The following is a 24,265-nucleotide window of genomic DNA, read 5'->3' as shown; positions in this document are numbered from 1 at the left end:
TTTCCATCATTTCTACATTGTTTCAAAAAGAAATAATTAATTCCGTTACAAGCTTCTTTGCAAGTCTCCAATTCAAGAAATTCCAAGATAGTAGCTGATTACCCGACAGGCCAATCGAACACCAACATCTTCATCATGAAGATGCAAAACCAAACGAGGGAGAGCAGCATGTACCTTGAAAAGACACTACAAGAAAATAAGCTTTCTGCAACGCTTTAAAAGTGTGCCGAAAAGTGCAAAAAAGCATGCCAATAGCTTTTCGGCACGCTTTTTGAGCTATCGGCACGCTTTTAAAAGGGTCACATCTACCAGCGTGCCGGTTGCTATATCGTCACACTTTTGTGGATCTATCGACACGCTTTTTTTGTTGGCACGCTTTCATCTCTTGCCACACTTAAAAAGCGTGGCCATAGCGTACCTATAGGTTTTAACCTATAGGTACGATTAAAAAGCGTACCGAAAAGTGCACATATCGCCACGCTTTTAAAACGTCCCAGAATGTATGCTTTGGGTACTCTTTAAAAGCGTGAAGATAGGGGAAGATATGGCTACACTTTTTAAACGTGCCAATAGGGTAAACATATGGCTACACTTTTTAAGCGTGCCGATAGCTGAAACAATGGCCACGCTTTTGAAGCGTGCCAGGTTTGTGGGATATGGCCACGTTTTAGTAGGAGTAACAAATCTACTATTTAATAATCCTGAATCCCAGCCACCCCACTTTAACACAGCATGCATTCTCCATTTTTAAAACACTGGTCTAGCTGCCAAAATCTGTTCAGTGAGTTTGTTGTCCTTGCCAATCTTGTGATTGGTGAATGTCTCAAGATTTCTCTGAAACAACCCAGCAAGCTTCAAGAGTGTCTCATTATAGGCCTTTTTGTTTGGCTACTGGAGAATACATAAATCAAAACAAAATGTTAAATTTAAAGACATTGACAAATGATAGAAAAAAAAGTGTTAATAGAGTTAAAAGAAAATTACTAACAGTGTTAATAAGATCAAGAGTTTGTATTGAATCAACAACCATAGCACGAGAGAAAAGAAGCTGGACTTTCTTCAATATGTCCTGAAAACATGAAATAAATTAAGATAAAAAAGTACACAAGTAAAGGCTACTTTCATATCAACTAAAGTAAAGGCTCCAATTAATAAACCTAAGGTCTTATTAGGTTGATATATTTAGGGTTAAGTGACATAGACTCTTAGTCCATAACTGTAGGATGCCATTAATTGGTGGTGGTTGGATTTCGGCATTTTTGGCTGATACTATTTTCTTGTTCTTATTAGTAACTTAGGTAACTTAGTTTCATTCCAAACTATAATGTTATGATTTCAAAACAAGAATAAAAATACATCATGAACCTAGGGTAGATTAAAATTGAATAATTGCTATAATCTTATGCCATGCAATTTATTACTCTTCCCAAGATGAAATCTAAAGGAAATAATAAAAAGCTGAAGATTTCAACAAAACATTACTGCAAAGCTGTGTTTGGAAAAATCTTGAGTTAAGCTATGATTTATAGCATAGCATTAGCCAAAAAAAATTCTAGGATTCAATTGCACATATGCACATGAATAACACAATCACAAAAACCTTAGAGTTTACCTTGATCTTCTTGCCGGTGTTTACATTAATAATAAACTCGCCCTTGCGGATCACACCCTCGTAAATTCTTCAACACCCAAAGCCGGGGGGTAGGAAAAATGAGAAAACAATCCAATAATTTTGTGTTATTTACAAAGTTAACACATTCAAAACAAAATATATGCAGACAAACACACACACAGGGAAAGTGATAAAATGGTTAATGGTGAGAGTGAAATGAGTAAATCTCGGTTGTGGGAGAACAAAATGCTCAGGAGGGGGAGGAGGGGAGGGGTAGTAAAATGATTTTGTTAGAAAAAGAGAGTTGAGGAGTATATTGGGAGGTGACAAAATGCTGAGGAGGGCATTCAGATTGTTGGTATTAGAATCAGACTAGGAGAGTGCTAGGTCTCTCAAAAGCCTGCCATTTGTCACACATTGTTTTTTCCTTTCTCAGTAAAGAACACATGACCTGGGGAAGGGTAAAGCCACATTGGATTTTACCATTTCCTTCAGTTTCTGTACTGTTTGATCTCTTTTCTACCTACAATTGGTACCAGTTGTTACATAGTCATATGAGATGTGACTTCTTTTTGTAATCATGTGAGCTCTAAAGTACTTCGACCACTCATGTACGATTATGCCGCCAAGAATTGCTCTCATCTCATAACAGCCGACTTCTCTTACTTGATACTGCCATATATATGTTGAAAAAGAGTTTGAAGTTATATTACCTTAAATATGTCAACTGGCCAAACTGCCCTTCTGATGCCAGGGCATTTTGGCCAGTTTCACTGACCTTTTCTTTACTGTTTTTAGGGTAGTTTCATGCATTTCCTTAGAAAATAAGCTAGTTTTGGGTAGATATTCAATTACATATTGATTCAAGCATACATTGTGCACTTTACATGATTTCATGAGGATTTTGCATGACCAAGTCACAATAAGCCACGTTAACTTCCACGTTAACCTAGTAGGTTAACGTGGAAGCTAACGTGAAGAAAGTGGGTGGTCGACAACGTTAGTGACACCAAACATTGTCACTAACGTTGGGATTAACCCACATAAGCCCCAATAAGCCACGTTAACTCCCACGTTAACCTAGTTAACGTGGAAGCTAACGTGAAGAAGGATGGTGATCGCCAACGTTAGTGACACCTAACATTGTCACTAACATTGGAAGGAGCCCACACAAGCCACAATGAGCCACGTTAACTCCCACGTTAACTTAGTTAACATGGAAGCTAACATGAGGAGGAGAGATGATGAGCCAACGTTAGTGACATTCACCTTTGTCACTAACGTTGGAGATGGCTAGCACAGCCACGTTAGAGGCCACGTTAACCTAGTTAATGTGGACTCTAACGTGGGAGCTAAGGGCACATTGGAACGTTAGTGACAAAGGTAAGTGTCACTAACGTTCTCGAAGGTTGGCAAGCATACGTTAAAAGAGCCACGTTAACTAAGTTAACGTGGACTCTAACGTAAGGAAGGGGGAGACTTCTCAACGTTACTGGGAAAGGTGAGTCCTAATAACGTGTGCGAAGGACATAGAGGCAACGTTAGTGGCAACGTTTGTGCCACTAACGTTGAAGTTAACGTGGCTCTTACTTTGGTAAGGAACGTTAGTGAAAAAGGTAATTGTCACTAACGTTCTCGAACCCATATTTTCACTGAATGTTAACACCACTAACGTCCTGAGCTAAAGTCTCTGCCCACTTCACACTTTCTCTCTGCAAGTAAAGCCAAGCCCAATGAAGAAGATAACTGCTTCAAACTCAAGATCCAAAGGCCCATACCCAAGACTTGAAGAGCCAACTAGAAGAACAGAAGAGTAGTATATATAGGAGTAGCTTTGAATTGAAAAGGGAGTTGGAAATTATAGGGAGCCTCTTGCCATAGAACTACTCTCTGTATTTTACTTTCTCTGCACTTCTAGTTTCATAATGTCTTCTCCATCTTTGTTTTCATTTTCCAGAGCTATGAACAACAAAACCCCTTTCATTGGGTTAGGGATCTCTGTTGTAATTTGATGGATCAATACTAGTTTTCATTATTCTTCTTCTATCTTTTCTCTTGATTTTACTTGAAAGCTTTTGATCTTCATCCAATTGGGTAGTTATCTTGGAAAATAAGCTATTCAAACTTGGATCTCTTCTGAACCTTGAAAGAGGAATGAAGAGATCATGCTAGAAATGCTTTCTCATGCTGGACCAAATTGGGTTTAGATGGATATGCGACTATAATCCTCTCAACACTTGATTTGGGAAATGCATGTGGTATAATCAGTGACCATACTTCATCTCTTCTCATGAGCAATTGACCAAGGAATTGGCTATTGATCAAGATTTGAGAGATTGAATTACAAGGAATTTTAATTCGATCACTTAAGATTGCCAAGGAGATCAATGAGTGCATTGATTGAGGAAGAGATGAAAAATGAAATTGATCCGGAGAATGCAACATCTTCGAGCCCAATGAACTCCCCATTTCTGATCTTACCCATTCTCTTTATTTTCTGTCATTTACTTTTATGAGCAATTACCCCATTCCCATTTAAGATTCTGCAATTTACTTTCCGTCATCTACATTTATCTCTTTATTTCCAGCATTTACTTTTCTGTTATTTACTTTCCCGCCATTTAATTTTCTGCAATTCTCAACTCAAATTCTGATTCGCTCAACTAGAACATTCCTCTAATTAAAGTTGCTTGATCAATCAATCTCTGTGGGATTCGACCTCACTCTATTGTGAGTTTTTACTTGACGACAAATTCGGTACACTTGCCGAAGGAAATTTGTTATGAGACAAGTTTTTCGTGCATCAAGTTTATGGCGCCGTTGCCGGGGATTGATTGTGCATCAACAATGATTAAATTGGAAGATAACTAGATTGAGCATTTTTGTTTTGTTTGATTTAATTTTCTGTTTGAGTAATTTACTTTCAGTTCTGGTTAATTTCTTCCCTTCCCCCTACTTTGTCAATTTTCTTTGTTATTTACAATTCAGTTCACTAATCCACTAACTGTTTGATATATTGCATCACTCACACTAACAGTAACTCTAACAGAATACTTTCTGCATTTACTTTCCTTGCTTGTGCTTTGTTAGTTGTATAACAGGGAGAAGAAGCAGGGCTTCAACTTCCTTTGATTCTGAACCTGAGAGAACCTTCTTTAGATTAAGGAGGGAAGCAAGAGGAAAAAGAGTAGTTGGTGCTGAGGACGAGGAGGAATACTTTGAACCAAACATGGAAGAAAACATGGAGAACCATCATGAAGAAGAGGCTTACAACCATGGCGGAGGAGGTCGAGAAAATCATGCTAGGGAGGATAGAAGAGTTTTAGGCTCTTACATCAATCCAAACCCAGGAAACTGTGGAAGTAGCATTCAAAAGCCAACCATCCATGCCAACAATTTTGAACTAAAACCACAGCTCATCACCCTTGTTCAGAACAACTGTTCGTTCGGAGGAAGTGTCCAAGAAGACCCCAATCAACATCTAACCACCTTCATGAGAATATGTGACACAGTGAAGTCTAATGGTGTTCATCCTGACGCCTATAGACTGCTCTTATTTCCATTCTCACTCAAGGATAAGGCAGCCAAGTGGCTGGAGTTTTTCCCAAAGGAGAGCTTGACGACTTGGGAAGATATGGTGAACAAATTCTTAGCACGATTTTACCCCCCTCAACGAATCAATAGGCTGAGAGCTGAGGTCCAAACTTTCAGGCAACAAGATGGTGAGACTCTGTATGAAGCATGGGAGAGGTTTAAAGACCTAACAAGGAGGTGCCCACCAGATATGTTCAACGAATGGGTGCAGCTGCACATTTTCTATAAAGGCCTGTCATATGAATCAAAGAAGGCAGTAGACCATTCATCCGGAGGATCTTTGAACGAGAAGAAGACCATTGAGGAAGCCATAGATGTCATTGAAACAGTAGCAGAGAATGATTATTTCTATGCTTCTGAAAGAGGCAACACTAGAGAAGTAATGGAGCTAAACAATGTAGATGCTCTGCTGGCCCAAAACAAGCTCATTACCCAGCAGCTGGTTGACCTCACCAAGAAGATGGAGAGGAACCAAGTAGCAGCAATCACTACTTCATCAACAACCCATGAAGGAGTGAATGAAGAAGCAGAAGGTAGTCAGGAGCAAGCCAACTACATTGGGAATTCACCTAGGCAAAACCATGATCCATACTCTAAGACCTATAACCCTGGATGGAGGAATCACCCAAACTTTGGGTGGGGAAATCAACAAGACCAAAGCCTTGATCAAAGACGCCCAAATCCCAACAATGCAGCTCACCAACATTTCACATCTAGACCATATCAACACTCCCATAACAACAGCTCTCCACATCCATATCAAAAGCAAAATAACTTACCTCATCCTTCCACCTCTAATCCCGATCTACAATCATTTGATGACAGACTCACAAGGATTGAGAATCTACTTGAAAACATAGGCAAGAAGATTCAAGACAACAAGGTGTTCAAGGAGGAAGTGCGAGCCAATTTCAAAAACCAGGGAGACACAATCAAGAGATTGGAATCCCAAGTGGGGTATCTCTCTGAGCAGATTCCCAAACCCACAGATGGATTCCCAAGTGACACAGCGAAGAATCCGAGAGGTAAAACAAAGAAAGTAAGATGCGAAGATTGCAAGATTGTCACTATAAGTGATAAGGAGATTGAGGACAAGCCAAACAAGTCGGCATAACAACCTGGAGACATCTCAGCAGAGAAGGAGGAAAAAGATTACCAAGAACCAGAAATCTCATAACAGGAGCTGCTGAGACTCTATGCACCTTTTCCCCAACTGCTCAATGGTGCTGTGGAGAAGAGAATATACTCAAGGTTTCTAGATTTGTTTGCATCTCTGCATGTTAACATACCATTCATCAAGACTATTCAACAAATGCCTGCATACATCAAGTATATGAAGGAGCTGCTTCCCAGGAAAAGCTCACTCAAGGGAGGCCAAACTATAGTGATGAACAAAGAGTGTAGTGCCCTCATTCAACTACAGTTGCCTACAAAAAGAAAAGATCCAGGGAGTTTTCATGTGCCCTATACCATAGGAGAAACAATGTTTGATAAGGCACTCTGCGATTTGGGAGCAAGCATCAACTTAATGCCCTTATCCCTGGTGAAGAGGCTAAAGATCAATGAGATAATGCCCACAGATGTAGTCATTAGACTAGCAGACAAAACTCAAAAACAAGTAATAGGAGTGGTGGAAAATGTGTTGGTAAAGGTTGGGAAATACTTTCTTCCCACAGACTTTGTCATCCTGGACATGGAAGAGAGTCACACCCACCCAATCATATTGGGAAGACCATTCCTAGCTACAGCCAGAGCACTCATAGATGTGGAGCGAGAGGAGCTAATATTAAGGATCAGAGGGGAGGACTTTAAGCATTACCAACCACCCTGATGAGGGAGAAACGTCAAGCTAGTGACGCTAAAGAAGCGCTTCATGGGAGGCAACCCATGTTTTATATGCTTTTAGAAAATAGTGAATAAGTAAATATTCATGAATTCCAACCCAGACTTGACAAACACCTGGTGAAATCCGTAATAGGCAGTATATAGTGAAGAACAAGTTTGGTGTTCAAAGCATGCCAAGAAAGCATGAATGCAATTGAGAGCATGCTAGTTTTGGAGCTTTGAACAGAACTTTTCATCACAGTGCTCCAAACTAAGTTTGGTGTCACCCCATGGTGCCACCAATGTGCATATAAGGATATACAGTTAGTTAGTTAGTTGGAGTTCATGAATAAACAAAATCTTTTCTTCTTTTTATTATTCTAGCCGTAGAGTTTAAATTTTTTTTATATTAATTCTTACTTTTCTTATTTTATCTTTATAAGGAGCACAGAGAGAGCTTCAACTACAGATGATGGGGCAGCAAGAGGAGTCACTCTCAAGATGGATGACTCAACAAGGAGAGTGGCAAAAGCAAATGATGGATCAGCAACTGAGTCAAGGACAACAATGGAGTGAAACATTTCACTGGATGGAGCAAAGGCAAAATAAGCAACAAGAATCCATCCAGAGGCTAATCAACATCCAAGCACATCAAGGTGCACATATACATGAGATGCATCGAAGACAAATAGAACAGGCAGAACTATTGGACGAGCAAAGGGCATTCGCAGAAGGAGTTTACCTGAGCGAGACTGGGCATCATATAAATACTCAAGCCAGGCTCGGTTACTTGGTAGGACAGCTGCCTATATTGCATCCAGGAATCACAAGGTATGAAGAAATGAGGGATGAATTAGCACGAGAAGAAAGACAAAGGGTGGAAGAGAGTCATGAATCAGTGAGGAAGGCACTTCAGGATTGGAAGCAAGCAAGATTGGCACGGATGTGAGGGAATGCAAGAGGACACAAAGAAGACAAACAAGGAGGAAAGCATGGGCATCCACAAGAGTAAAAGGTGGTGGAGTTCCTTCTTTGGTCCATCTTTCTCTATGCTTTAAATAAGGAAGATCTTGTATGAAATAGAACTTGCTTCCATGTTAGTTTGAATTATTTTTATTTTGTCTTCTAAGTTTTTGGTTGAAGAGGTCTATGTTTGCTAATCTTTATGTCACTACATCCGTACTTTGCTTACTTGTATGCTTGTCCCTTTGAATCAAATGAAAAAGAGAATGAGTGTTTCAAAAGACCAGAGAGGAGTTCATACTATGGAGTAAGTTCATGAGTTTATGGTATAGTCATAAGTTAGCTAAGTTGGTTCAACCATAAGGTGGGAAGACAACTATCTGTCATGAATACTAGGCTTGAGACACACCCCATGAGACTAGCTAAATAAGAAGATCCTAATAAGAAAAAGGGAAAGAACAATAAAGGTTGAAAAATAAAAGAAAAAGAGTAAGCAATAAGGCTAGGCACCAATGGTTTTAATCTTAAGGCATGTGTCTATGGTGCTCCTGTGTGAGGGATCTACTTGGATGAATAAGCTCTTAGGGGTGCCTTATCACTTGGTAACTTGGGTTAACTAACTCGGGATTATCAGCTGAAAGTCCACTATCAAGAGTAACCTTCACCACAGAGCATTTAGTAACCCAAAGAGGTGCTGGACACTAAGGTCTCAAGAAAAGAAAATAAATAAACTATATGCCTGTGGTGTGTATGTATGGGGGAAAGAGACTTGAGGGAGTAAGTCCTTAGGGGTGTCTTAACACCTAGCACCTTGAACCAACTGGTTCGGGAGTGTTGGCTGAAACCTTATCTTAAAGAGTCGCCCCCTTACAGAGCACTTAGCCTAAGAACACAAATAAGCCCTGAAATAACAATAAAAGGATCAATGAATAAAAGTCTCATGGGATGCAATCACAGTGAGTATTCTAGGACATGATAAAGGTCTGAAAGCCAGGAATGAATCTAAGTTGCTATGCATGAAACCACCATAAAACCAGGGGCATGACCTCCACAAGAATGACTCATTTCTCTTGGCATTCCATTCATCATTCTCTTGTTCCAGTACTTGCTTAGGGACAAGCAAGCTTTAAGTTTGGTATTGTGATGCCAGGACATTTTGGCCAGTTTCACTGACCTTTTCTTAACTGTTTTTAGGGTAGTTTCATGCATTTCCTTAGAAAATAAGCTAGTTTTGGGTAAATATTCAAATTTTCACTAAACGTTAACAACCCTAACGTCCTGAGCTAAAATCTCTGTCCACTTCACACTTTCTCTCTGCAAGTAAAGCTAAGCCCAATGAAGAAGATAATTGCTTCAAACTCAAGATCTAAAGGCCCATACCCAAGACTTGAAGAGCCAACTAGAAGATCAGAAGAGTAGTATATATAGGAGTAGCTTTGAATTGAAAAAGAGGGAGTTGGAAATTATAGGGAGCCTCTTGGCATAGAACTACTCTCTGTATTTTACTTTCTCTGCACTTCTAGTTTCATCATGTATTCTCCATCTTTGTTTTTATTTTCCAGAGCTATGAACAACTAAACCCCTTTCATTGGGTTAAGGAGCTCTGTTGTAATTTGATGGATCAATACTAGTTCTCATTATTCTTCTTCTATCTTTTCTCTTGATTTTACTTGAAAGCTTTTGATCTTCATCCAATTGGGTAGTTATCTTGGAAAAGAAGCTATTCAAACTTGGATCTCTTCTGAACCTTGAAAGAGGAATGAAGAGATCATGCTAGAAATGCTTTCTCATGCTGGACCAAATTGGGTTTGGATGGATATGTGACTATAATCCTCTCAACACTTGATTTGTGAAATGCATGTGGTATAATCAGTGACCATACTTCATCTCTTCTCATGAGCAATTGATGAAGGAATTGGCTATTGATCAAGATTTGAGAGATTGAATTACAAGGAATTGTAATTCGATCACTTAAGATTGCCAAGGAGATCAATGAGTGCATTGATTGAGGAAGAGATGAAAAATGAAATTGATCCGGAGAATGCAACATCTCCTGAGCCCAATAAACTCCCCATTTCTGATCTTACCCATTCTCTTTATTTTCTGTCACTTTTATGAGCAATTACCCCATTCCCATTTAAGATTCTGCAATTTACTTTCCGTCATCTACATTCATCTCTTTATTTCTAACATTTACTTTTCTGTTATTTACTTTCCCGCCATTTAATTTTCTACAATTCTCAACTCAAATTCTGATTCGCTCAACTAGAACATTCCTCTAATTAAAGTTGCTTGATCAATCAATCCCTGTGGGATTCGACCTCACTCTATTGTGAGTTTTTACTTGACGACAAATTCGGTACACTTGCCGAAGGAAATTTGTTATGAGACAAGTTTTCCGTGCATCACCTTCCTCCAACTTAAATGCCAACGCTACAAGTGGCCCATCAGGACTTTCAGTCAACTCAACCTGAAAGTGCATAGATAACTTAACCTGAAAGAACTTATTATATAAATATTGCTCTCATAAATTTCACTACCAGAAATAAAATCTCTCACACAGGGTTGAAGTATTGATAATTAAAGTTTATAAATGAAATAATTATGAAAATACTTGAGAACGTGCACAGAAACATACTTGAACATTGGAATTGAAAAGAGTTGCAATGGGATAGTTCCAGTGAGACGATTTGATTAAAGATCCCTATCCAAGATGGCCACATACATAAGTTGTTTCATGCATGCATATAAGGATAGAAGAAGTGGCTAAAAAGGTAAATTGAAGTGTAGTCTTACAAATGTTTGAGAGTGGAAAGTTGAGCCCATGAAGCTGGTACAGAGCCAATGAAGTTATTGCCAGCAAGATTCAGATATTGCAGGGTTGTCAAGTTGGAAACGTAATCAGGCAAGGGGCCTGAAAGTTTGTTGTTCTGCAATTCCCTACAACATCAAAAGGGTTAATTTACTTAAGATAAATGTTATCTGATTAGGTGGAAGAAGACAAGTTACAAGGTAACCAAATATTTCAATTTGAGAATTGAGGGAGAAAGTGTTCCAGAGAATCTAATTGAATCCAGGGCCTGCACATTTATTATAAGTGAAATATCTCTTATCCCAAACCTTAAGAAATTGAAAAACAAGGTGAATAATAAAATGAATGGACTTACAAAGATACAACATGTCTGAATCTCTAAATAATCTATATAAAAAGTAAGAAAGAAGTTACTTCCCAGAACTGCTCACAGAAAGAACAGAGTATGAATCATGTGGAACAAGTGTACTAATGTGCTTCTTCCCCTGCTTTACAGGAAATGGTTAAAAAAAAATCTCCCTTTGATCTTCCAGTTTCTGACAATGAGCTATTATTTCCAAGAGATAGATTTACTGAGTTGTTTAACTGGAAATTCGATAGCTTTAGTTCTCTTTCAACTACAATATCTCCAACACTGTTGGCGAGCTGGTCGACTGCCTTCTCTGAGGCTGAAGCTTATGCCGACTCCTTCAATGAAGCAGCCACCTTGCCTCCTCTCTTAGCCGCTGCCGCTGCCTTCTTTTACGCATCAACAAATCGAATCCACTGAATAATCAACAGCCCATAACGCAGAAACAAAAAAAAGCTAGAAAAATTAAAAAATGAAAATCATTATATGGAAACCTTGGATCTAAAATTCGAGAAGATAAGAATAGATATAGGTTGGTGTGTTATGTAATCGAAGGGAGTGTGAGAGAGTGGAGGAGGAGAAGAACCCGAGCTGGTGCTTAGGGTTCGAAGGTGGCAATGGAATGGACTAACACGGTGGCGACAACACAGCTTGAAGAAGAGAGAAGAGATGGAGGCTTAGGGCTTTCTGGGTCTGGGACACGAGGAGGAGATGAGGAAGATGAACACGACGGTAGCTAAGCTCGACGGAAGCGTTGGAGGCGTGATGAAGCTCTGGTATTAAGGTTGGAGGCGCGATGAAGAAGCTCTGGGTTAGGGTTGGAGGTATGCGATGAAGAAGCTCTGGATGAAGTAGTGTATGTATTTGATGAAAAACGTTAAGTGCGGGTATGTGTTTAGGTTTACCTAGTGAAGTGCTTTTGCTTTCCAAAGTTATATACCCTTTTGGCACGCTTTAAAAATGTTACGGTACCCTAATTCTATTGGCACGCTTTGAAAAGCGTTCCTGTTGCTCTCTATGGCTACGCTTTTAAAGCGTCGCATAAAAAAAACGTGGCCAAATTTTCAATCAGTGGCTACCCACGTAAAAGCGTGCCGATTTCTCTCTATCGCCACGCTTTTCAAGAGTGGCAGTAAAAAAGCGTGGCCAAATTTCAAATAAGTGGGCACCTTCGTAAAAGCGTGCCGAGTTCCCTCTATGGCCACGCTTTGCAAGCGTGGCAAAAAAAAGCGTGGTCAAATCACAAATTAGTGGCCACCCTTGCAAAAGCGTGGCCATAGACCACTTTTGGGCACGCTTTAAAAGCGTGGCAAGAAAAAAGTGTGCCGACAGGCCTTTTTACTTGTAGTGAGACCATCAATGGCAATGAATAAGCGCTCTGACATATTGGAAAAATAATTATATGACATCATTTCAGGGGGGAATTACACAACCAACATCTTCAAATGACGAGGCATATAAGTCAATATGTGAAACTTTCTTCCTTCTTATTTTATCCCAAAAAGAACCAAAATGGGAAAGGGGGAGCAGTGATGTTTGAAGAGTTAAATAATAACCTTTGTATTGATGTAGGATTTTATGTCGGTAAATAATTTCACAAAAATAATTGTTACGTTGCAATTATAGTTCTAAACCAACAACGAATCCTCAAATCAAATTTAATATGGTTGTCACAAGTTCAACCCCAATAAAATAACCGAGAGTATTAATCCCGGGTCGTTCTCCCTAAGAATTGCAATGAAGTGCTCAATTATTGGCTATGAAAGTATATTTTGGGGTTTTTCAAATAAGGAACAAGAAATGTAAATTGCAAAAGAGATAAACTAACACTAAGAAAACTCTTGGCAAGAAATGAGAACTAGAAGTCCTATCTTTATTATCATCATCAATTGTGCATTGCTCCCACTTAGTTAACCTCTAAATATGAAGGAAAGTCAAGTGGATAGAATTGGCTCTTGTCCACAAGTCCTAGTCAAATCATAGTGAAAGACTAGCTTTAGTGGCATTCAAGTCAACTAGCAACTTCTAATTATCAATTAGCAAGAGACTTTGACAATTCAAGAGTCTCCAATTACTCAAACCAAGCCAAGAGAAGAAAAATCTAACTCATGACTAGAAGAAACATTTCATCAAACACATAGAAGACAACCAAAGTAAACATCATAAATTGCAAGAATTAAAGGAGGCTATAACTAATTGAAGTAAGGAATCAATAATAGAAATCAAGGCAAACATTAAAAGACATGAAAATAATAAATTGCATTAAAGGAAATAGAGATCAACAAAAGTGTTCATAAACTAAAATTGATAAAATAAAGGAATTAACAAGAGAAGTAAAATGAAATAAAGTGCTAGAACAATAAAAATGTAAAGGAAAACTAAATTGAAGGAAGATTGAAATCTAGATCTAAGAAGAAATGGAGATGAGAACCCTAAAATCTAGAGAGAGGAGAGAGCCTCTCTCTAGAACTCTACATCTAAAATATCCTCAAAACTAAAAATAACACTACTTGGTTCATTCCCCTTCGATCCTTGGGTTCAATAGCATCAGAAATGAGTTGGATTGGGCCCAAAATGAGCTAGAAATCGCTGCCACGAGTTACTAAAAAATGGCCCACGCTGATCCAGCAACGCGCACGCATGGGCGACGCGTGCGTGTCACCTAAACGCCTGGAAACTATGGTAAATTTTATATCAGTTTGAAGCCCCGGATGTTAGATTTCCAATGCAACTAAAACCGCCTCATTTGGACCTCTGTAGCTCAAGTTATGATCGATTACGTACGAAGAGGTCAGGATTGACAACTTAGCAATTCCTTCATTTCTTCGTGAGTTCTCCATTTTCACATGCTTTTTCTTTATTCCCTCAATCCAATCTTTGCCTACTAAATCTAAAATCACTTAACAAACATATCAAAGCATTGAATGGAATTAAGGTGAATTAAATTTATCTATTTTAAGGCCTGAAAAACATGTTTTCACTTTTAAGCACAATTAAAGGAGAATTTACAAAACCATGCTATTTTAGTGAATAAATATGGGAAAAGTTGATAAAATCCTCTAAATTCAACGCAAGATAAACCTTAAAAATGGGGTTTATCAACTCCCTACACTTAAAAATAGCATGTCCTCATGCTAAACTAAGAAGGATAAGAAAAGGGGTATGAACATTTATTCAATGCAAATAACATAAATGCATCTATCTATATGAATGCAACTAAATGCAAAGTGATTCTACCTACTTGATTAAAAGTAAATCAATCTCCAAGAACATATATGATCAAGTAGGGCTAACATAGTATGATGATTCATGAATCCTACCAATTCAAATATCAAAATGAAGTTCAAGTAGACTTGCAGGAAGAAAGCTCATGAAAACTGAGAATAAGGAATTGAGCATTGAACCCTCACCGGAAGTGTATCTGCTCTAGTCACTTAAGTGTATAGGGTTGATTCACTCAATTATCTTCTAATCATGCTTTCTAAGATTTGTCTTTCATTTAATAATAAACAATTATTTCATGCATGAATACAAATATCATGAGGACTTATCTTTAGGTTGTAATGGGGCTAGGGTCAAGGTAGGATTGTATATGGTAAAGTGGACTTGAAGTTTGAATCTTTGATTAACTTAAACTTTCCTACCTAACCTATATAACAACCTATACAATTCAAAGCTAACCTAACTATCCATTCTTCACTTTTTTCACACACTCATGCATTTCTCTTTTCAATTCACATCCCATATGCATTGATATTATTGAACTTTACCTTGGGGCATTTTGTCCCCTTTTTATTGCATTTTTTTCTTTCTTTTTTTATATTTTTTTTCTTTTTCTATATTTTTCTTCCTTTTATTTTTCTTTTGTTTTTTTTTCTCTTTTTTTTTGATGAATCATATACAAAGGTACCAATGTATATGTTTTAAACATTTAATGCATGAGTATGTACCCAATTCCCAAAATTTTGACAAGAATATAAAACACCCTTTTATCCCAACCAATGTTCCCAATTCTCCCAAAATTGATGATAAATACTCTCACTAGTCTAAGCTAATCAAAGATCAAATAAGGGACATTTATTATTTTTCGCATAAGGCTTGTAATGTGCTAAAATTAAGAACAAGTGGGTTTAGCATAGGCTCAAAATTGGCTAACAATGAAAGATAAAAGGTAAGACAATTTGGGTAAGTGAGCTAATTGAAACAATGGCCTCAATCATATAAGTGCATTCATACACAAAATAATGGACATAAAGAATCAAACAAATCAAAGATTACAATCATAGGAAGAGAATAATGCAAACAAGAATGAAAATAAGTGGTTATATGATGTAACCACGCAATTAGGCTCAAAACTCACTGGCTTGTGTGTTCTTAGATCAAAAACCATGTTCCAAAATACATTCTTCAAGCAAGTTCAACAAAATTTTTTTTCAAAATTGGTAGGGTGCCCTAAAATAGTTTTCTTGGAAAAGAAATCATCACCCTAACTATTCCGAGGGTTACCTGAAACTGAAGGTCGATCTCGGATGAGATCTGTTGTGGTGGCCGGAGCTGTCGTGTCCGACTTGTTGACTTTTGCAGTGCTGCTGATCTTGGTTCACCGGAGGGTGGTGGTACCTACAAGAGACTCCGATACTTAAGTTAGCATAGGCTTTGAGTAGGTATTTTGTGTAGAATCAGAGTATGAGTTATACCTAGGTGCTCCAATGTATTTATAGTGGTGTGGCCTGACCTTTCTAGATAAGATAAGTTAGTTATCTTATCTTATCTTTGAATGAAGTCATCTTATCTTTTAGGCCAACCGTCTTTGGAGTGGGCTGTGTCCCTCTGTCTGGGCCTACTTGGGCCTTTATAGTGATTTGGCCGAGCTCTTTAAGGGAGAGGTCGGTGGCCATCCAACCTGAAGAGGTCGGTCGTTCCTATCTGAAGTCAGCTCGGGTCGCATAGCTCGACCCGTGGTATGAACAGTGCCCCTGCTTGGGTTCGATCTTACCCTTAAGGTCGTGTCTTTAAACTTTGACCCTTTGAGGAAGTTGAGCTCGAGCATTTTGTCTTCAGTTGATCTCCCGTATAACTCCTACTGGGACTCCTTGAATCCGAGGCATTTTTCTTTTTAATTGCAGCGCGCATTGCGCTTTCTTGGGAACGTGCGAGGGTTAAAAAACTCATTAATTTCCCTTCGCCATTTCCTCTCTTCCCTCTTTTGTATTTCATTTTGAATTTCAAAGAGTCATTCTTCCGTTTCTTCTCTCCTTCCTCTTCGCTTTTTGTTTGTTACTTTGCTGTAGCGCTTCATTCTCTTGTTTTCATGCTTCTAAGCCTTCTATATTCTTTGTTTCCAAGCGATTGTTTGGCGCGGATTTTGTCATTCTTTGGCCTCGAGCAGCTCGTGTTTTCTCCTCAGCAGGTTGGTTTTTCTTCCTTTTACTTTTGATATTTGTTTCTTCTGTATGCCTTCACTGTAAAGTTTTGATTTTTACTTGAGTTTGCCTTGAAAAAGTTTGAATCTTTCTGAAAAAAGATTGCATCTTTGCATCTTGATCGTTGTTGTGTGTTTTTTCCCTGCCACTCCTGCTTGAGGAAAATGTACGCCTTTTGGTAGTTTTGCCTTTCGTATGACTTTTTGCTTGTCGCTGTTTCTGTCTCCTTTCATCCTTGCATGACATCTTCTTGCCCAAAGTTTTAGTTTTTGTTGAATTGTTGGTAGAAAAGGGGTTGTAGCTTTCTTGATTATTTTTATTGATGATGATGGCTTTCTTGCTGCTTGTATGGAGTGGTGTTACTAGGAAAGGATTGATCTCTTTGTGTTTTCTATTGAGAGTTGTTAGGGCATAGACTGTCGACTTTTCCTTTTTCTGGCGTTCTTGCCTTGTTGTTGCCTCCAAAGGGTGCCCCTGGACTTTAGTGTGAGTCCTGGGGTCTCCCTTTTACTGTCGAATCTGATACTTGCTGTTTACTTTTATTTGTCCGAGTTGTTTGGTAGTAATCCAATTTTTATTTTTTCTTACTGTAGGAATAGTTGGCCTATGTCTTCCCGCAAAAATATGGTTGAGATGTCTACTAATATCCCCGATGGGATGTCTGACTAGCTGGACTCCATAGTTTTAATGTGTGTTATTAATGCGTGAGCATCTTTTCTATCTTTTCCTAGTGACTTTGCTTTCGAATTGTTGAGTTTAATCAATATTTAAATATCTTTTAGCCACTATGGATGCTACTTTAAGTTTTGTGCAATTCTATTTATTTCAGGTAGCATTTGAATGGATTTGATGGAGTTTCTATAGAAAAAGAGATGAAAGTGAATGATGCTGTCAACTCTAACCTCCTTGCACTCCAATGGGAATAACTTAAGCTACAGAGGTCCAATTGACGTGATTCTAGTGGCATTGAAAATCTAACTTCTAGAGCTTTCTAATGATATAGAATAGTATACACTTTCTTCACATTTGGTATGGTCAAGGTGGCGCCTAACTTGGAATTTCTCAAGTTAGGCGCCAGAACCACAAACTCCACAATAACGTTTAGCTAAGGTGGAGCCTAACTTGGAATTTTGCAAGTTAGGTACCAACCTTGAATCAAGACATTGTCCCAGCGCATGATGAAGCAAGCAACGAAGATCTTTATTAATTTTGGGCTTTAAGCAGGTTTTTGTGTAGAATCAGAGTATGAGTTATACCTAGGTGCTCCAATGTATTTATAGTGGTGTGGCCTGACCTTTCTAGATAAGATAAGTTAGTTATCTTATCTTATCTTTGAATGAAGTCATCTTATCTTTTAGGCCAACCGTCTTTGGAGTGGGCTGTGTCCCTCTGTCTGGGCCTACTTGGGCCTTTATAGTGATTTGGCCGAGCTCTTTAAGGGAGAGGTCGGTGGCCATCCAACCTGAAGAGGTCGGTCGTTCCTATCTGAAGTCAGCTCGGGTCGCATAGCTCGACCCATGGTATGAACAGTGCCCCTGCTTGGGCTCGATCTTACCCTTAAGGTCGTGTCTTTAGACTTCGACCCTTTGAGGAAGTCAAGCTCGAGCATTTTTGTCTTTTAGTTGATCTCTGTATAACTCCTGCTGGACTCCTTGAATGCGAAGCGTTTTTCTTTTTTCCTTTTTAATTGCGGCGCGCGCTGCGCTTTCTTGGGAACACGCGAGGTTTAAATGCTCAATAATTTTCCTTCGCCGTTTTCCTTTTTTCCCTCTTTCATTTCTCATTTTGAATTTCAAAGAATCACTTTACAGCTTCTTCTCTCCTTTCTCTTCGTCTCTTCGCTCGTTGTGGTGCTTCGTTCTCTCGTTTTCATGCCCCCTATTTTCTTTTGCCTGAAAGCGATTGTTTGGCGTGTCGTCCTCTCGTCTTTAAGCAGTTGTCGTCTTCTTCTCCACAGGTTGGTTTTTCTTCCTTTCACTTTTCAACAATCGTTCTTTCTGCATGCCTTCACTTGTCGCGTATTTCTCAAAGTTTTAATTTTTGCTTGAGTTTTGTTTTGAAAAGTTTGAGTCTTTCTTCGAAAGATTGCATCTTTGTGCCTGATTATCGCTGTGATGTGCGCCTTTTTGTATTTCTAGTAGTTTTTGCTTTCTTAGGGCTTTTTGGCTTTGCTGCTGTTCCTGCCTCTCTTCATACAGAGCTTTTGTTTGAATTGTTTGGTAGAGAAAGGTTGTAGCTTTGATGATGATTTATTGGTAGAAAAGAAAGGTTTGTAGCTTCTTAGATTTTTGCGTGGTCTGTTTGATGATGATGGCTTTTTGCTTGTTTGTTGCCTCCAAAGGGTGCCCCTGAACTTTGGCGTGAGTCCTGGGGTTTCCGTTTTACTGCCGTATCTGACACTTGCAGTTTACTTTTATTATCCGATTTGTTTCTTTTTTTGTCCGAGTTGTTTAGTAGTAATCCAATTTTTCTTTTTCTTTCTGTAGGGGTAGTTGGCCTATGTCTTTCCGAAAAAATATTGTCGAGATGTCTTCGAAAGTTCCTGCTAGTATGGCCGATTGGCTGGATTCGATAGTTCTTATGTGTGTGACTGTAGCTGACCCCAAGTATTGTGTACGACTTAGGAGATTTCATAGGATTTGTAGTAATAGGGATGATGAGAAGAACTATGAACTGGTGTCGCCTGACCCTGAGGAGATGGTTTGTTTTCCTTCTTTAACTTAGGGAGAACGTCCCCTTTTCTATGCGCATGACTACTTTTTTAGTCAGCTGGTGTTCCGAGGGTTACCTGAAACTGTAGGTCGATTTCAGATGAGATCTTCTGTACTTGGTCGGAGATGACATGTCCGGCTGACTGGTGGCGGCCGGAGCTGTTGTGTCCGACTTGTTGAACTGGCTGTACTTCTGATCCTTGGTCACCGGAGGGTGGGGGGGTACCTGCAAGAGACTCCGATGCTTAAGTTAGCACGGGTATTAAGTAGGTTTATTGTAGAATCAGAGTATGACTTATACCTGGGTGCTCCAGTGTATTTATAGTGGTTGTAGAGTGACCTTTCTAGATAAGATAAGCTAGTTATCTTGTCTTATCTTTATCTTTGAGTTGTGGTCAGCTTATCTTCAAGGGAATCGCCCTTATCTCTATAGGCTTGGACTGCCTTTGGATTTGGGTCGTGTTCCTCTATTTGGGCCCTTTACTGGGATTTTCTGTCAATTTGACCGACTTCTTTTGAGAAGAGGTCAGATAGCCTGACCTGAAGAGGTCGGTCGCTTTATTGCTGATCATCCCGGATCGGATAGCTCGAACTAGGGTGTGAACAGTGCCCTTGCTCGAGCTCGGTCTTCTGCTTTGAGGTCGAGTCCTTGACTTTGATCTTTCTCTAGTGAAGCTGAACTCGAGCATTTTGTCGATTCCTTTCTTTGTAGAACCTCTTTTGAATGTGGAACGCCTTCCTCTAAAAGTGCGCACTTTTATATCAGCGCTTTGTTCTTGGGAACGTGCGAGGGTTTAATACCTTCATTAATTGGTATTAATTGCTCCGTTTCCCTTGGCTTTATTTTGAATTTTTGCAATTGAAAAACGGTTTCTCTTCTTTGTCTTTCTTCGTAACTTCTCCCTTTACTTTCTCACTTTTGTTTTCGCCTGCATTTTGCTTTTCTCGCATTGCAGCATCATTTAGCGATTCTGGGTGATTCCATTTTTTCCTCTTCAATCTCCTTCGAAGCTTCTTTCTTCGTTCAGGTTGATTTTTCTTCCTTTCTCTTTTCCACGTCATTTTCTTGTATGAAATTGAGAAAGTTTTGATTTTGGAGAAAGTTTGGATCTTTCTGCTTTTGCCGCACCTGATTGCTGTTGTAATGTGTGTTCTGGGAGTTTATTCGTCTTTTGCATGATCCTTTTCGCCTTTCCTGTTGTTTGATGCTTTTAGGGCTTTTGCATGTTATCACCGTTTCTATTTGTGCCTTTGATGATGATTTTGTTTGATTCTGAAAAAAGGTTGTGCCTTTGACGATTTCCGCTTGGCGTGTTTGATGTTGTCGATGCTTTTTGCTGATAGACTGTAAAAAGATAGTGGCTTTGATGACTTTTTGTGTTTTGACTTTCTGAAATGTTTGTGATTTGAATTTTCTTGTTTGAGAGATGTCGGGACGTAAGCTGTAGATTTTTCCTGAATCCTTGCTTTGTTACTGCCTCCAAAGGTGCCCCAGGGCTTTGGTTTGAGTCTTGGGGTTTTCCTTTTCTGTTTGTTCTTCTGTATCATATTAGTCGAGTTGTTTTGTCCCTCTTCCGAGATGTTTTTTAGTAATCCAACCTTCTTTTCTTATTGTAGGATTAGTTGGCCTCATGTCTTCTCGTCATAACATTGTAGAGATGTCTTCTAAAGTTCCCGAGGGGATGTCCGATTGGCTGGACTCCCTTGTCTTAATGTGTGTCTCTGTTGTGGATGCTGAGTTTTGTGTAGAGCTGAGGAAACGTCATAGGGTTTGTGGTGGTGGTGCCCGAGAGAGAGATTATGAGCTTGTGGCGCCTGACTCTGACGAGAGGGTTTGCTTTCCTACTTCTGTCGAGGGGGAGCGTCCCTTTTTCTACGCATATGAATATTTCTTCAGCCAGTTGGACATTACCTTTCCTTTTATTGCTTTCGAGATCGACTTGTTGTGGTCGTGTAATATTTCCCCATCCCAGCTTCATCCGAATTCCTGGGGTTTTATCAAGATTTTTTAGCTGCTTTGCCAAGAGTTAGGCATAACACCTTCTCAGACTCTTTTCCTCTATCTTTTTGTTTCTGCCAAGCCCGGAGGGTCTTCCAAAAAGAAAGCTTCCTGGGTTTCTTTCAGGTCGGCCCAGGGGCATAAAGTTTTTGCCATGTACGATGAGTCTTTTAAAGATTTTAAGAATTATTTCTTCCGAGTCCGTGCTGTTGAGGGGGCCCGCCCCTTTTTTCTTGATGAAAATGATGAGCCTGCCTTTCCTCTAGAATGGCAAAAGAATGTGAGAGTGTCTCGCTATACATGGGAGATGCTTGACGAGGTTGAGTGAGATTTTGTAATTGTTCTTGAAGATTTATGGGGGGAACCACCCCATCTTGATACGAAAATATTTTTGAGTGATCTATCTTTGATTCGAACTGCTTTGGGTACTGTCTGACTTGTTTCTATACTTGCTTTTTAGTTTTGCTTCTTCTTTTTGTGATTGTAACCCATTGCTGTGGTCGATTTTGTATTTTCAGAGATGTCGAAAAACAACGATTTCATGAAGGCCTACAAGAAAGCAAAGAAGGCTGCAGCTGCTCAAAATATCTCGGCCAAGGTGGCAAGAGAGGGATCTTCTCAAGTTCCGGTGAAGCCGCCCGTGCCGAGTTCTCCTGGCCCGAGGAGGGTAATTCCCACTCCTAGGGTTCGCCTGGTCGAGCCTCCGCAGTCTTCTGCTACTACTTCTGGTGCTCCTCCCAACAAAAAATAAAAAACAATTGAGCCTTTCAACCTTGATGCCCCTAATTTTGACGCGGTCAAGTTCGTAGATCAGCAGATCAGTCCATATGGTGTCCTCCCTATGGATGATGTATCACTCCTTCGTCATTTGGACTTTATAACTCGAAGTAGTGTAAAAATGGCACATATGGGAGCTGTCTTGTACCGAACGGCTCAAAATCTTCCTCTCCATACCACCAAAGCCTTCATGGAGGAGGCAAAACAGGAATTCGACCAGATGAAGGGCTTGAAAGAGGAGCTTGAGGTGAAAGTAGCCAAACTGGAGAAGGATCTGGAGAACGAAAAGGCTAGCTCTCTTGCCCTGGCGGCTTCTGTGAGATTGGCTGAGGACACTGCGTTGAGGCATAAAGATAGTTATGTCACATCTTATCGGGAGGTGATACGTCTGAGGGAGGAGTTGGAGTCTGCCCGAGTTGACTATTCCGAGCTCCAAGGTCACCTTGTCGGCAGTGTAAACGCTGCTTATGATAATTTGAAGGAGCAGGTTCAAGTTCTCGCTCCTGAGGTTGATCTTACTCTTTTTAGCTTGGACAACATTGTGAGGGATGGTAAGATTGTCCCCGACGACCAAGATGATGATGATGTCGAACCTCCCTCTGCGCCTGCTGCTAAAGTGTCGACCTCTATAGTTCCTCCTACTGGGATTGCTCGTCCAGAATTAGATTCTGATTGTCAAATTCTGAATAGGGACGACGGTACGGTGGATGCAGTACCTCTCCAAGCTCGCCCTCCTTCACCCCAGACTGATGCTACCGAGAAGGCTCCCGATCTTAACTGATTTTTCTTGGATGTTTGTGTAGATAGCCCGACTTGTGGGCTTTTAAACTCTTTATTCTGTAATTTGAATATTTTGCTGACTGTTGATACTCCTTCTGGTTGCTTGTTTAGCAACTTTTCATTTTGAAAAAACAACAAGTAGCTTTCAAGCTTTGGGCCTGGTCCTGAAGCTTGTTTATAATTCTGTATTTTATATCATGCTTGTTTGCACTTGTCTTGGCACCTTTCTGGTTTTTGAGAATGCTGAAGCCTTGCTGCTCGGCCTCTTTGGATTGCTTTGCACTTATTGCTTGTAGCTTGGATCCTTTGTGGATGTGTGGATCTAACTCGTATTTCGGTTTTCTGGCTCTTACTTGTATTTATTTCTGGCCATCCATAACCGATTTCTTTACGTTGGTCCTCTTTCCAGTTATTTTTGTAGTCCTCTTTTTTGGACCTTTGTCAGGTCTCTTTCAGGGACTACTTTTATAACTTGTCTGTTGTAGGAGACTGACTTCTTTGCGTCGTCCTTTTCTAAGTTATTTTTGTAATCCTCTTTTTTGGACCTTTGTCAGGTCTCTTTCAGGGATTACTTTTATAACTTCTCCGTTGTAGGAGACCGACTTCTTTGCGTCATCCTTTTCTAAGTTATTTTTGTAATCCTCTTTCTTGGACCTTTGTCAGGTCTCTTTCAGGGATTACTTTTATAACTTGTCTGTTGTAGGAGACCGACTTCTTTATGTCGATCTCTTCTAAGTTATTTTGTAATCCTCTTTCTTGGACCTTTGTCAGGTCTCTTTCAGGGATTACTTTTATAACTTGTTTGTTGTAGGAGACCGACTTCTTTATGTCGATCTCTTCTAAGTTATTTTGTAATCCTCTTTCTTGGACCTTTGTCAGGTCTCTTTCAGGGATTACTTTTATAACTTGTTTTTCATCGGAGACCGACTTCGTCATGTTGATCTCTTCTAAGTTATAGCAATTCCTCTTTTATAAGGTTGGCCAGACCTCTTTCCAGGAATTTGCTGATAACTTGGGTTGACTTGGTCCGACTTTTTAACGTCGGCCAGTCTTTAAGTTATTATTTAGCAATCCATAAGACCTCGTCAGGTTATTTTTCCGGATCACTTTTGATAACTTCTTACAGTATTCTGTGTTCATCTTGCCAATTTGTAGAAGGTGGTTTCTATCTTTGTTTGGTCGACCTTTAGATGAATCGCGTTTTCATCTCTATTGGTCTTTATCGTGATCGTGCAGTGAATCTGTTTTTCACTTTTTTGCCGATCTGTTGCTTTATAATCAGACGATGAATGCTTCAGATTAATGCGTCTTGAAAATTTGTAGAATATCTAAAATATGTTTTATTTAAAAGAAAGTGCAAATATATACATGTGGGAGTTTTTCATCCCTTTAAGTCGGATAATTTCTGAATCTCAACTTGG

The 24,265-nt window shown here is 39.5% G+C and overlaps 1 long non-coding RNA gene across 1 annotated transcript; it reads right to left on the bottom strand.

Annotated features, from left to right (window-relative positions):
* Positions 1,582-10,485, bottom strand: LOC110267138. Its single transcript, XR_002354487.1, has 3 exons — positions 10,403-10,485; positions 2,326-2,353; positions 1,582-1,679 (listed from the first exon to the last, which is right to left on the bottom strand). It is a non-coding gene; the product is annotated as an uncharacterized LOC110267138 (long non-coding RNA).

The sequence above is a fragment of the Arachis ipaensis genome, chromosome B09 (genome assembly GCF_000816755.2).
Source record: "Arachis ipaensis cultivar K30076 chromosome B09, Araip1.1, whole genome shotgun sequence".
Taxonomy (NCBI): domain Eukaryota; kingdom Viridiplantae; phylum Streptophyta; class Magnoliopsida; order Fabales; family Fabaceae; genus Arachis; species Arachis ipaensis.
The sequence above is the reverse complement of the archived record's forward strand: the minus strand, read 5'-3'. Positions and strand labels throughout refer to the sequence as shown.